This window comes from Camellia sinensis, chromosome 10 (genome assembly GCF_055761805.1).
Source record: "Camellia sinensis isolate YWXY chromosome 10, ASM5576180v1, whole genome shotgun sequence".
NCBI classification, from domain to species: domain Eukaryota; kingdom Viridiplantae; phylum Streptophyta; class Magnoliopsida; order Ericales; family Theaceae; genus Camellia; species Camellia sinensis.
Window position 1 is genome coordinate 71,747,482 of NC_138970.1, and position 13,730 is coordinate 71,761,211.

The 13,730-nt window shown below is 37.4% G+C and overlaps 1 pseudogene across 1 annotated transcript in view; it reads left to right on the plus strand.

The window, feature by feature from the left end:
- LOC114269224 (P-loop NTPase domain-containing protein LPA1 homolog 2-like) overlaps positions 1 to 13,730 on the plus strand; it is a 51,483-nt pseudogene that overhangs the window by 18,770 nt on the left and 18,983 nt on the right. The window contains exon 7 of the transcript XR_014342182.1: positions 5,831 to 5,950. The product of XR_014342182.1 is annotated as a P-loop NTPase domain-containing protein LPA1 homolog 2-like (transcript). The remainder of the gene's footprint in view (positions 1 to 5,830; positions 5,951 to 13,730) is intronic.

Here is a 13,730-nt window from a genome sequence, read left to right on the forward strand (position 1 = left end):
AGGAAAACACAAGAAGAAGAGGCTAAGTTACCTGAGCGGGCAAATGACGAGGAAGATGTACTGAGAGCCGTAGAAGATCGGCGGTCCAGCAATTGACGCAGAACATCCTCAAGCTCATGAGTAGTCATGCCAGAGAGATAATCAGAAGCCTTGCCAATGGAAGCAGAATTAGAATCAAGTGTATCAACGGCACTAGACTGATGAGCCCGGGGATAGGAGCCACGTCCTCTAGACTGGCCTGACTGACCTCCTCTAGAACCAGACCGATCACCTCGACCCCCGGATAGAGTCCCATGAAGCTTCCAACACGTCTCACGAGTATGCCGCGACTTCTTACAGTAATCACAAAATACAGACTCCTTGGCGGCAGACGGAGGGATAGAAGTCAGGTTGAGGCCATCTCGAGAGGTAGATAGTAATGCTGAATGGTCAGTAGAGACAGGGGACATTATAGCAGATCGGCGACTCTTCTCATTTTGTACATAGGCAAATGCATCCTGAAGTGAAGGAAGAGTGTCCATACTCAGAATCCGACTCCGAACCGGATCATGCTCCACATTGAGACCGGTTAGAAACTTGAAGACCCTTTCCTGTGCAATGAACTTCCTGTACCCAACGGAATCAACAGTGCAAACAGGCTTATAATCCTGCAGGTGATCAAGACGTTTCCAGCCGTTGGTGAGGAAGGTAAAGTACTGAAGAACCGTCTGCTCCCCCTGAACAGAGCTCTCAATAGAGCGGCGTAACTCAAATGCATGGGAGAAATTCCCTTTGCGGGAATAGGTAGCAGTCACGACATCTCAAACATCCTGGGTAGTCTCCATAGACAAGTAGCCCTCACCAATGTCTGCTCCCATTGAATGAATAAGCCAACCCATAATCGAGGAGTTGGTAATCTCCCATTGGTCATAACTTGGGTCAGTGGTGTTGGGCGCCTGTATCCTGCCATCAACATATCCCATCTTCCCTCTGCTCTTCAAAAACTTAGTCAAACTCTGCGACCACACTAGATAGTTCTGACCATTGAATTGAGAGGTGGTGATTTTAATACTAGGGTTGGGGTTATCAGTCATAGTAGTAGGTATAATGGAACTCTTACTCTTAGGTGTCGACACACTAGTGGAATCTGCCATAGATATTATATTATCGAACCCTCAACAAAATTAGTGCCTATTACAAACCCGGAAGGTGGTGGTGGAAGGGAAAAACAAACACAATGACCTCTAAAGAATTAACAATTCATATATATATATTTTTGGTCAGAGAAGCACTGTTCAACACTGGACCAAGTCAAACATTGATAGATACAAAACAAACAAAACAAACGAAACCAGAGAGAGAGAGAGACGAGGGAAAAAGGCCACCAGAGGTGTCGCAAGAAGCCAACGGGCTGTCGGTGGCAGTCAACTAGGCCAGGAGGGCCGTCGGTGGCAGTCGACTAGGCCAGGAGGGCTATCGGCGATGCTGTGATGGAGGAGAAGTCGAAGTCGATCACAGAGAGGACAGTTGGTGAGGAAGCTGCGAGAGACCCAGGTATGTTTCGCACCCTAGGGGACCATCAACACCCAGTTGAATGAAGTGGGTTGTCTCTGGCTAGCTCCGGTGAGTAACAGAACTGTTCGGGGAAGATGGGTTTAGGGTTTGGGGTTTGGCTCTGATACCATGATAGATTAGAAAATACCAAGATTAGGGAATGATTAGGATATCATCTCCTATTTATATTAATGAAGATTAATAATTATAAGGAAACCCTAAGGCATAAAATAATTACAAAATAATAACCCAAATAATCACATATTATTCTAACATATCCTTCTATGCCAACAAGGTTGAAGCAAGTCTGTTCAGTAAGGAGCAGATGGATTATCTTCTTAAAATGCTAAAATCCAATTCTTTATCCAGCACTCCTAGTGGTTTTGTTGCACAAACAGGTAGCAATCCTTATGCTTTATCTTGTAGTCAAAATTCTGTCCCTTGGATCATTGATTTGGGGGCATCTGATCACATGACTTCTTTCTCTTCTTTATTCAATACTTATTTATCTTGTTTTGAAAGTAAAAGAGTTAGGATTGCTGATGGCAGTTTCTCACCCATTGTAAAAAAAGTTTAAATAAAAATTTCAGAAAATATTACTCCTCACTTTGTCCTTCATGTTCCTAAACTGGCCTGCAATTTGTTGTCTGTCAGTACGCTATCGTGTTGTTTTCTTTAACTCTCATTGTGAATTTCAGGACCGGAACTCGGGGAGGGTGATTGGCAGTGCTAGAATGGTCAATGGTCTTTACTACTTTGATGATGACTTATCTAGCAATAAAACAATTCAAGGCTATGGTTGTAGTATTAGTTCAATTTTGGCTCGTGAGCAAATAATACTTTGGCATTTTAGACTAGGACATCCCAGTTTTCCATATCTTAAACATTTGTTTCCTAATTTGTTTAAAAATTTGAATTGTTCGTCTTTTCAATGTGAAAGTTGTTCTTTATCTAAAATCCATCAAACTATTTATCTTACAAAACCCTACCGTACCTCTAAACCATTCTACTTAATTCACAGTGATGTGTGGGGGTCCCTCCATGGTTACCACCATGACTAGTGTAAAGTGGTTTGTAACTTTTATAGACGATCACACTCGACTTTGTTGGGTTTATTTGATGAAAGACAAATCTGAAGTAAAAAACGTGTTTCAAGATTTTTACAAAATAGTTGACAATTAAAAATTAGTATTTTTCGATCTGATAATGGAAAAAAGTACTTCAATGAATATCTAGGGAATTTTTTAAGGGAAAAAAGTATTTTTCGTCAATCTACATGTTGTGATACTCTTCAACAAAATAGTATTGCCGAAAGAAAAAATAAGCATTTCCTAGAAGTAGCCCGAGCCATAATGTTCTCTATGTATGTTTCCAAATATCTATAGGGAGATGCCATTTTGATAGCCTCTTATTTAATTAACAGAATGCCTACTCGGGTTTTGCAATATGTCACACCCTTAGAATATTTCAAAAAAACCTTTCCTGATTGCAGAATTAATTTAGATTTGCCTTTAAAAAATTTTGGCTGTACTGTTTTCGTTCACATGCCCAGCCAATTTCGATCCAAACTTGATCCTATAGCAGAAAAATGTGTTTTCATCGGGTATGATCCATACAAAAGAGGCTACAAGTGCTATAATCCTCAAACAAAAAAAATTTCGGGTATGGATGTCTCCTTTCTTGAAACTCAATCATATTTTCCCAAAAATTCTCTTTATGGGGAGAAAGAGAGAAAGGAAGAAAATTTTTGGCAGACAACTTCGGATCCCTTACCAAATCCTATTCTCTCATCTCCATCCCTTGTTTTTGAAAATCAAGCACAGAAACATGGTGTTCGAGATATGGAGAGCGAAGAAAATACCAGTCCAACTTCTCCAAACATAGAAGGCTCACAAGCAATGGGAGAAATACTACAATTGGAACAAACTGTTCCCGAACCTGAGTTTTTTGTTTATGCTTAGAAAAATACTCAAAGAAAAAAGTAAAGACTAGCCAACCACTCTGCCACAAAGCCAATCAAAATCTTTTGAAAAAGGTCCCTCGAGTAGTTCAGGTAATCCTAATTTGGTTCCTCCTTCATCTGTCTCTACTTCATCGCCATTTCCTTCTGCGGTTTTACCTAATGTTATACCCACAGATTGTGATCTTCCTATAGCCATGAGGAAAGGAGTTCGAAAATGTATCCGACATTCCATTGCGAAATATTTATCTTATGATAAACTTTCCAATAGTCATCGAGCATTTACTTCAAAAATATCTAACTTGTTTGTTCCTAGAACTATTAAGGAAGCCTTGGATGATCCTATTGGAAATCAGCAGTTATGGAAGAGATGAATGCTTTAGAAAAGAACGGTACTTGGAAGTTGGTGAATCTGCCTAAGGACAAAAAGACAGAAGGGTGCAAATGGGTATTTACAGTGAAGTGCAAAGCTAATGGTTGCATGGAAAGATATAAGGTGAGACTCGTGGCAAAAGGGTTTACACAAACCCTCGGGATTGACTACCAATAAACCTTTGCTCTAGTTGCCAAGATGAAAGCCAAGATGAACTCAATTTGGGTTTTACTGTCACTAGCCGTTAATTACAGCTGGCCCCTACATCAATTAGATGTAAAAAATGCCTTCTTAAATGGAAATCTAGAAGAAAAGTCTATATGACCCTACCTCCAGGTTTTGAGAGGAAGTTTGGTGTAGATAAAGTCTGCAAATTAAGCAAGTCTCTATATGGCCTCAAACAATCCCTAAGGGTGTGGTTTGAACGCTTTGGGAAGGTTGTAAAAAACCTTGGATACAGTCAAAGCCAAGCAGACCATATTATGTTCTATAAACACTCAAAAGAAGGTAAAGTAGCTATCTTGATTGTTTATGTAGATGACATAATTCTAATAGGTAATGATAATGTCAAATTGGAAAAATTAAAGAAGGGACTTGCTAAAGATTTCGAGATAAAGGGCTTGGAAGCACTAAAATACTTTCTTGGAATGGAGTTCGCTAGATCTAAGGAGGGCATTTTTGTCACTCAGAGCAAGTACACACTTGACTTGCTCAAAGAAACAGGCTTGCTCGGATGTGAAGCTGCTGAAACACCAACCGAGCCCAACTTGAAGCTACAACATGTTAGAATTGAAGACGTGGTGAATGTAGACCAGTTTCAAAGACTTGTTGGAAGACTGATCTACTCATCTCATACACGTCCTGACATAGCATTCGCAGTAAGCAGAGTAAGCCAATTCATCCATTCACTTGGACAGGAGCACTTTGAAGTAGCATACAGGATCCTAAGGTATCTAAAAGGAACTCTTGGTAAAGGTTTGATATTTAAAAAACCAGGACATCTTCAAGTGGAAGTATATACAGATGCGGATTGGGCTGGAAGCTTCACTGACCGGAAATCTACCTCAGGCTACTGTAACTTCGTTGGAGGAAATTTGGTTACTTGGCGGAGTAAAAAACAGAATGTAGTGGCTAGAAGTAGTGCTGAAGCTGAATTTAGATCAGTGGCTCATGGAATTTGCGAAGCTTTGTGGATCAAGAGATTACTGGAAGATTTGAAAATTCCAAGAACATCACTAATGGAAGTGTATTGTGACAACAAGGCAGCAATTTCAATTGCTCATAATCCTGTTCTTCACGATAGAACTAAGCATGTGGAAGTCGACAAGCACTTTATCAAAGAAAATATTGAGAAGGGATTGATCTGCATGTCTTATATACCCACTGCAGAGCAGATTGCAGATGTTCTTACAAAGGGACTACACAAGAGGCAGTTCGACCACCTAATCAGCAAGCTGGCCATGGAAGACATTCAAGCAGGCTTGAGTAGTGTTGGAAATGGGAAGAAAATAATTCTGCCAGGATATGGCTGAATTCTTTGGGATATCACAGCTGTAAATATTTAGATTTACGCAATATTATCGAATAGGAAAGTTTATATTTAGAATCAGAATTAGTAGCTAATTAGTCCTCAGAATCAGTAGCTAATCAGTCCCTAATTTTATGCCTTGTATCTCTTATAAATGGAGGTGCTGTGTACATTGTCTAATATATGAGAATAAGAAATATTATTCTTTCTAGCTTTCACTTTGTATGCTGCCAATTATAGTGAGCCATTTACCAAGAACAGTTCAGCCAGTTTTAGAGCTACTGACCGAACAGTGAATGCATCAGAGCTGGATTCACTTCAATTTCACAAGCTCCCCATCCAATTTATCATTTTTAATGTTTCTGGCAATTGTTTTCTTGTTATTTCAGTCACCCTTCCTCCTCTCTCATGTGGGGTTTTGACTGTTTCCTACCAGGTTGGGGGGCAACTAACAGTATCAGGTAGTGATGAAGAGGCTGAAAATGCGACAATCATGGTCAGCGATTGGAATCTCAGTGATGTGGGTGACCAACAAGTCCATGAGGAAGTCGAAGAGGTAACAATGAGTTGATTCAATAGCAATGGTCTTAATAATATATGTACAACTAGCATGCTGTCATGAGGCTAACTGACAGATTGACCATGCCATTCATAGGATGATCATATAAATTTTTTTTAAGGTATTACACCAAAGCTGATTCAACCAAATAACTGCACTACTGGCTAACATTGTGCTTCTTATTTGAAAAACTCTCACTTCAATATCAGTAACAGGTTCCAAGTTCCATATAGATTTTATGACAAAATCAAGCCAATTCAAGGCAAGATCTCAACACACAAAGAGATGGTTGTGGGTATTGGGTATTAGAGGTGGTTAGTCGTGGACCTTCGGGAATCATCATGGTAGACACTAAGATGGCCAAGGATAGCCGGATGCGGTGGAGGAGAAGACCAAGGCAGCCTTAGAGATAGAGAGGGTGGCAGTGAAAGACCCTAAACACTTAGTTATGGGGTTGCCATGCCCAAGCTATGTAAGTGTTCTTCTGCTGTATGGTTGCATGCATGATGTCCCTTTTATAGATTCCAGGGGTATTAGACCCCAAGCTATCTGTGGACAGGTGTTGAGTTCTTTTTAACTAGATAGGCTGGTGATATTAGCCCTGCTGCTGCATCCTATGCGTCAGACCTTGGGAAGGCTGCATCATAGGAGTTGCGGGGATAGGTGTGTATGATATCTTGGGAGGTGTGCCATGGCATGCCATAGGCGTGAGCAAGGTTTTGAAAAACGGTTGCGGTCGCCGTAACGGTGGCGGTGGCACGGTTGTGGTTGCGGTTGCGGTTGCAGGGTGTAAAGGTCGTAACGTAATTGTTGTCGAACCAGAACTGTGAATTTTTTATTTTTGGTACAATTTGAAAAAACTTACAAAACTTACCGATACGCATATTTTTTTTTCCCCATAATAATATTTATTGGGTTTTAAAATAAGGCCTCGTTTGGCAAGAGGCTATTTTAGCCAATTAGCCAAAAAGTTACTAAATTAGCCAAAAAGCCAACAACTCATACAAAAAAGTCAAAGATTCTCTTTTCTCTCTACTTTTTGCACATCTTTTCGTAATTAGCCAAAAAGTCATCCCAAACATACAAGTTTTTTTTACCTACCTTTTTAGCCAAATAGCCAAAAAGTTACTAAATTAGCCTGTTCCCAAACGAGGCCTAAATATTGATCAATTTTTGTAAATTTTTAAGTATGATCCAATATATTTCATATTTTTAAATCACTATAAACTGAGTTTTTTACATTTTATTTTAATAATTAATGATTTTATATGTCATAAATCCATATTACGCTTGTGGCAAAAAAAAATTTATTGGACTTTGATGTATAAAATTATTTTTTTAATTATTATATTTGTGGAAGCATATGCAAATTTTAACTTGAATAGTTTTAAAAATAAATTATACATGTTAATATAATCATATAAAAATTAAAAAATAAATTATAAAGATTTTTTTTTTTTTTTTTTTTTTTTTGGTTTGAATCACTTGAATATTCATTCTCTTTTTGGATAACCTGTAAATAAAAATAAAATAAACTAATCAAAAAAAAAAAAATTGACATGTATAAAATATGTATTAATATATAATTATAGGTGTTATGTTTTCTAGATATTTTACAAAAAAATCAATCACTAATTATTATATATAAGATAAACAATGATAAAAGTAAGAGAATAAATAAGAACCTATATATATATATATATATATTTATTTTAATCAAGCCAAATAGATAATGACAAAACTTATTATTATTATTATTATTATTATTATTATTATTATTATTATTTTCAAACAATAAATAGATAGACATACTCAAACAAAATGGTTGAGTGATAGCAACTGAATAGAATAACATAAATCTTACAGTTTCAACAAATCAATAACATGTTTTTCATCTTCCTTCTTCTCTGTCTATCCCTCTTCTCCCATTTTCAGCTTTTTTTTTTTTGTTTTTTGTTTTTTTTCAAAAGAAGCAGTTCGGAACCGTTACGTAATAGTGCGTAACAGGCCGTTACGGCACCATTACAGCAGCTATGGCAGTCGCTACAGCTGACACACCTGTGAATCTCAATCACACCGCAAAAGCGGTCGTAACGAGTGGCGGTAACCACCACAACTGTTGTGTAACGGCGTTACGTAACGGTTGCGGCCGCTTTTTAAAACCTTGGGCGTGAGTGTAAGGTCAATGTCCACTCTCTCTAAGTTTGGTCAAGAAGGAGCTATCTTCATGGAGACAGCCAGACAACTTTGACAAACCCGTGATCCTAGCCTCCAATTCACAATCATTCAATGATCTTGAGCAGTGGATGCCTAGGCCTTGCTCCCAGTGTAGGATGCCAAGTGATGGCTGTGATAGTAGTGAGCAGAGTGATCCTAACATGGGGAGTGAGTGCATAGAAGAGACATAGGTGAGCCAAGAGCCAGGCTATGTTGCAGTTGAGCGGGAGTGAGTATGAAAGACCATGATAAGCAAGGGTTGCTCGTGGAGTGAAGTATCTTCTTGTGGAAGAGCAAGAGATGTGCACATGGAGTGGGTAATCTATGGTACGTAGGACGAGGGGAGGCTCATGAGTCAATGTGAAGTATTTGGGTGACCACCTATCGAGGCAAGCTTTATGCCCTGAGGACCGGGGGGGGTCCACTTGTTAGTGGTTGTATGACCAGTCAAAGGTATTCAAATACCTACAATTGTCAATGTCTTTTTTGGTTACATCATTATTGAAAGTGGATTTCATGCATTTAAATTGCTGCACTTTTGACAATCATCTCAAAGTTAACTGATTTTTGACATCTTAATGAGATTAAACTTTTCTTCTAGATGGTGTAATGGCTTTCCTTCGATTCAGTAATCCTTATGCATTTCTTGAAGAAATTATGTAACGCCCGCACTCAACTTTTACATATATCACATACTATGAAGCATGGGTACTTCGAAAAACATACCGTACCCGTACCAGGTACTTATTGGTGTATGGTATATCGTATGGTACTTCTGCATACTTACCAGGTACATGAAACACATATTCAAGTTTTTTCTTCTTAATTTTTGGTGTACCTAGATGTACCTAGTATATATCCAATCCTTACCGTACCTTAGTTGAAATAATATTTTCTTCTACTACAGAGATAAAACTCCTTTGATTAGACTTCTTTTTTATTTTTTGTTTTATACTTAGCATGATTTTAAAATTAAACTATGGTTTGTAAGTTATTTAATATATTGACATTTAATTTTGATTTATACCTTTACTTTTGACATTAAATGTTAATTGTAAGTTGAACCTTAATAAATTAAACCATTTAATTAATTTTTGTATTACTCTAAATTAAAAATAAATATTTTTTTTACAAGCATACCAAGCTGTACTTGTACCCTATTTTTTTTTAATTTTACCGTATCGACATACCCATATCGTACTAGTACTAGTACTCGTACCCATACCCGTGCTTCATAGGTCACATATTATATGAAAGTGCAATAGAAAAAAGTAAATAATAGTATTTTTTTTGATAAGTAATAATAGTAAAGTTATTGAAGTAATATCTTTTCGTATCTTTCTATTATTAATATTTTATTTTTTTCAAAATTTAAATGCCTTTGACATGAATGGCTTTTTCGTAGGCTATATGAAATTAGTCACGTGCAACAAAGTTCAACACTTTTTTTTTTTTGTTATTAGGATGCATCGTTCTTCAGATAATACAACTTAACCCAATTAATATCTTCAATGATAATAACATTTAAAAAGAATGATTTTTGACGAACTTGCCAAATAAGTATAACATATATAATGAACCCCATGGGAATAAAGGAAAATAAAATGAAACAACCTTGTACAGAAATTGAACTATTGGGCAAACATCTCACTTGTTAAATCTACATCGACTTCCCTAAGGTAAATTACTAGGTCTGCCTCTGTTTGGATTGTTCTTCATCATCATCGTTGAAGTCGTAACCCTTTCTTGGTTGGTTATACATGTACCACTTTGCTATTCCTTATTATGTTATTGAATTTTTTTTTTTTTTGTAGTGCTAGAGTCCCTCCGTGAATGTTTTGGTTCCTCAGTGCTATCCTAGTCCCTCAGTTGTACCCCAATTGTTTGTTTTGTCATTGGCCGTTTCTTGACTTTATCATGTTTCACATGAAGCTTCTCCCTTATTTTCTTTCAAGGATTCATTTCTAAATGTCTCATTATTTGTTTGCCATCTTGTGGCATAACATGTTGACATATTATTTTGTTTTTTTTAGTAGTTGGTGTGATTCAAACCTTAGAATCTGCTCCACAATAGCTCCTTTGTTACCTCTAGACCTGAGACGAAAATTTTTGGAGTGTAACAGTGATATCATCTCACATGATGTCACCGGCTAATAAAAAGCCGCAAATACATTAAGTGGAAAACTTTTGTCTCCCACAAACTCAACAATGTTGTGGTCCCTATCGCAAATCAAGAATGCTCATTGGATGGTGATACTGTCATGTGGTATCAGCGGTAGATCCATTATTTACTCACCCGAGATACCGGGATATTATTTCATGCTTAATAATATATATATATATGTATATATATGTTTAGAGATTGTTTAACCTTGGCCAGTTGGCCTTGTAAGTTTTTGGGCCATTGCCTAGGTAGATTTGAGCTATAGGATAGTGTTCTTGTTATACTAGTAAATCAGTTACTGTTAATTGGATTTTGAAACGTGAGATTTGTGGACCTAAGATGATGGATATGTCTTAGAAGGTGATGTGACCATGTTAGAGACGTGTTGGACATCGACACTCCTTGGACGCATGTCCGTTACTTATAATTTAATTTAATTTTTCTGTGTCCACAATTAAAACTAAAAATCATAATTTCGAACATGTGTCCATCACTTCTTGACCATGTCTATCGCTAAAAAATAAACATGAGACCAAAACTTCTTGGACATTTCCTAATACATGATTTTTAAAGTTTGAGAATTTGACATAAATATCTTATACTCTTAAAAAATGATTAATTATTAAATGACAAAATATGAGAAATCTCTTGTTAATATTCAACCAAAGAATGTTCAGAAATATATAGGAAAAAACTAAGGTATAAAAGGAAACTCTCCTAAGACCTAATCCCTATAAATCAGGGATATCAACATTCCAATTACAGGACATATACACAGACATATACATGATTGTAATACACATTTTCCCCATCTACTGTGCTGTCAAATCTTCACGGCCTATTCATACCATAATTACCGATTCTAACACTCCCCCTCAAGCTAGTGAGTGGATATTCTCCATTCCTAGCTTGCTATCGATGGACTGAAATGCCGAACCATTCAATCCTTTAGTTAACATATTTGCAAGTTGACCCTTAGTTGACACAAATAGGGTACAGATCAGTCTGCTTTCCAACTTCTCCCTTATAAAATGCCTAACTTCCACACGCTTGGTGCGTTCATGTTGCACAGGGTTATGTGCAATATTAATTGCTGACTTGTTATCACTGTATAGCTTCATTGGTCCTTTCCATGCAATCTTCAAGTCTTCCAAAATTATTTTCAGCCATAGAAGCTCACAAACTCCCAACGCCATAGCTCTGAACTCAGCGCTTGTGCTTGACCTTGCAACTACATTTTGTTTCTTGCTTCTCCACGTTACAAGGTTGCCTCCAAGGAGTGTATAATAGCCTGAAGTCGATTTTCTGTCATCAATTGATCCAACATAATTTGCATCTGTGTATGCTTCCAATGTTAATGCATTGCCTCTTCTAAATAATACTCCCTTTCCTGGAGTACCTTTTAAGTACTATAGAATTCGATGTGCTGCTTGAAGATGTACTTCTTTTGGGTTGTGCATAAATCGACTCACTACTCCTACAACAAAGGCTATGTCTGGTCTGGTATGAGAAAGATAGATTTGTTTTCCAACTAATCTCTGATAGGATTTTCTATCCGCCACCGCATTTTCTAGAGCTTCACAGAGCTTGTGATTCTATTCAATGGGTGTCTCCACTGGTTTACACCCTAGTTTCCAAGTCTCATTTAATAAATCTAGTACATACTTCTATTGGGACATAAAGATCCCATGTCGAGAGTGAGCCACTTCAATGCTGAGGAAGTATTTTAACCTACCGAGTTCTTTGACCTCAAACTCTTGCAATAAACACTTTTTCAACGCCTCCATTCCTTGCAAATCATCTCCTGTTACTATTATATCATCCACATAGACTAATAGAGCTATAACTCCCCCTGAAACAGAATGTTTGACAAATAATGTGTGATCACCCTGACTTTGTTTGTAACCCAAGCTTTCATTACTCTAGCAAATCTGCCAAACCAAGCCATGGGAGACTATTTTAAGCCATAAAGTGCCTTTTTTAACTTACACACCTTATGTTTTTCTGACCCATCCTGGAGGAACCTACATATAGATTTCTTCATCAAGATCATCATGTAAAAAGCATTCTTTACGTCAAATTGCTACAAACTCCAACCACGATTAGTTGCTAAAGATAATATGATTCTTATAGTACTCATTTTTGCAATAGGAGTAAATGTTTCAAGATAATCTATACCATAGGTTTGAGTATACCCCTTGGCTACTAACCTTGCCTTATATCGTTCAAGTGATCCGTCTGCCTTGTATTTCACAGTGAAGACCCATTTACATCCCACTAGCTTCTTTCCTTGAGGCAATTCCACCAAGTCCCATGTTTTGTTCTTCTCAAGTGCATCCATTTCAACCTTCATTGCTTCTTTCCACTCTTTACTTCCCAATGCTTCAAAGACAGTTTTTGGGATAGTAATAGCGTTGAGGTGGATAAGAAACTTTTATGTCCATTAGACAGCTTTTCATAGGGTAGAGAGTGAGACGAAGGTATACAGGCTGTTGAGTACACTTCCTAACACATTTTCTAATCGCAATAGGGAGATCAACATCAACAACTGGCATATTACTTGCATAATCTTTAGAATTAGGAGTTACCTCAACATTATCAGTACCAAAGTTTGGTTCTGAATCAAGAACCTGCATTGGTTGAGCAAGTGCTTCTTTCCTCCTTGAATATACTTGCAATGGGCAAATAGCACTTTGAATCTGTTTATCTTTTTTCGCTGGGCTCAGAATACTTGGGTCTGACTCATTCGGTAAAGGAATAGAGATAGATTACGGTGGATTTTGATGTTGTGAGGAGAAGGATGAAAGATAAAGTAAAAGCAAATCTTTGTCCTTATCCATGAATGATGTCTCTCCCTGAAGATAAGGATTCAGAAAGTAATTCTCGATTTCAACGAATGTTACATCTGTAGAGACAAAGAATCGTTTTGTTGGAGGATGATAACACTTGTAACCTTTCTGTGTAGAAGAATATCCAATAAAAACACACTTAAGAGCCCTTGGATCAAGTTTCCCACGGTTATTTGAATGAATATGAACAAAGGACATACACCCAAAGAACCTAATACTAAGTGATTTGTTGTTTTGAAGTCAGGGAAAAATTTCGAAAATAGTTCCATGGGGCTGTTATAATCAAGAATTCGAGTGGGTAATCGATTAATCACATGTGTAGCTGTTAAGACAGCTTCTCCCCAATAATCTTTTGGAACATTTTTTTGGGAAAAGAAAGGCTCGAGTAACAGCTGGCCATTTTTCCGTTCTGTCACACCATTTTGTTGTGGTGTGTTGACACACGAAGACTCATGAATGACTCCCTTTTCTTCAAAGAACGGCGACAACACTTGATTAAAATAAGAAAAATGTTTAAGACCACTAATTTAGGAGCTCTAGGAGAGCT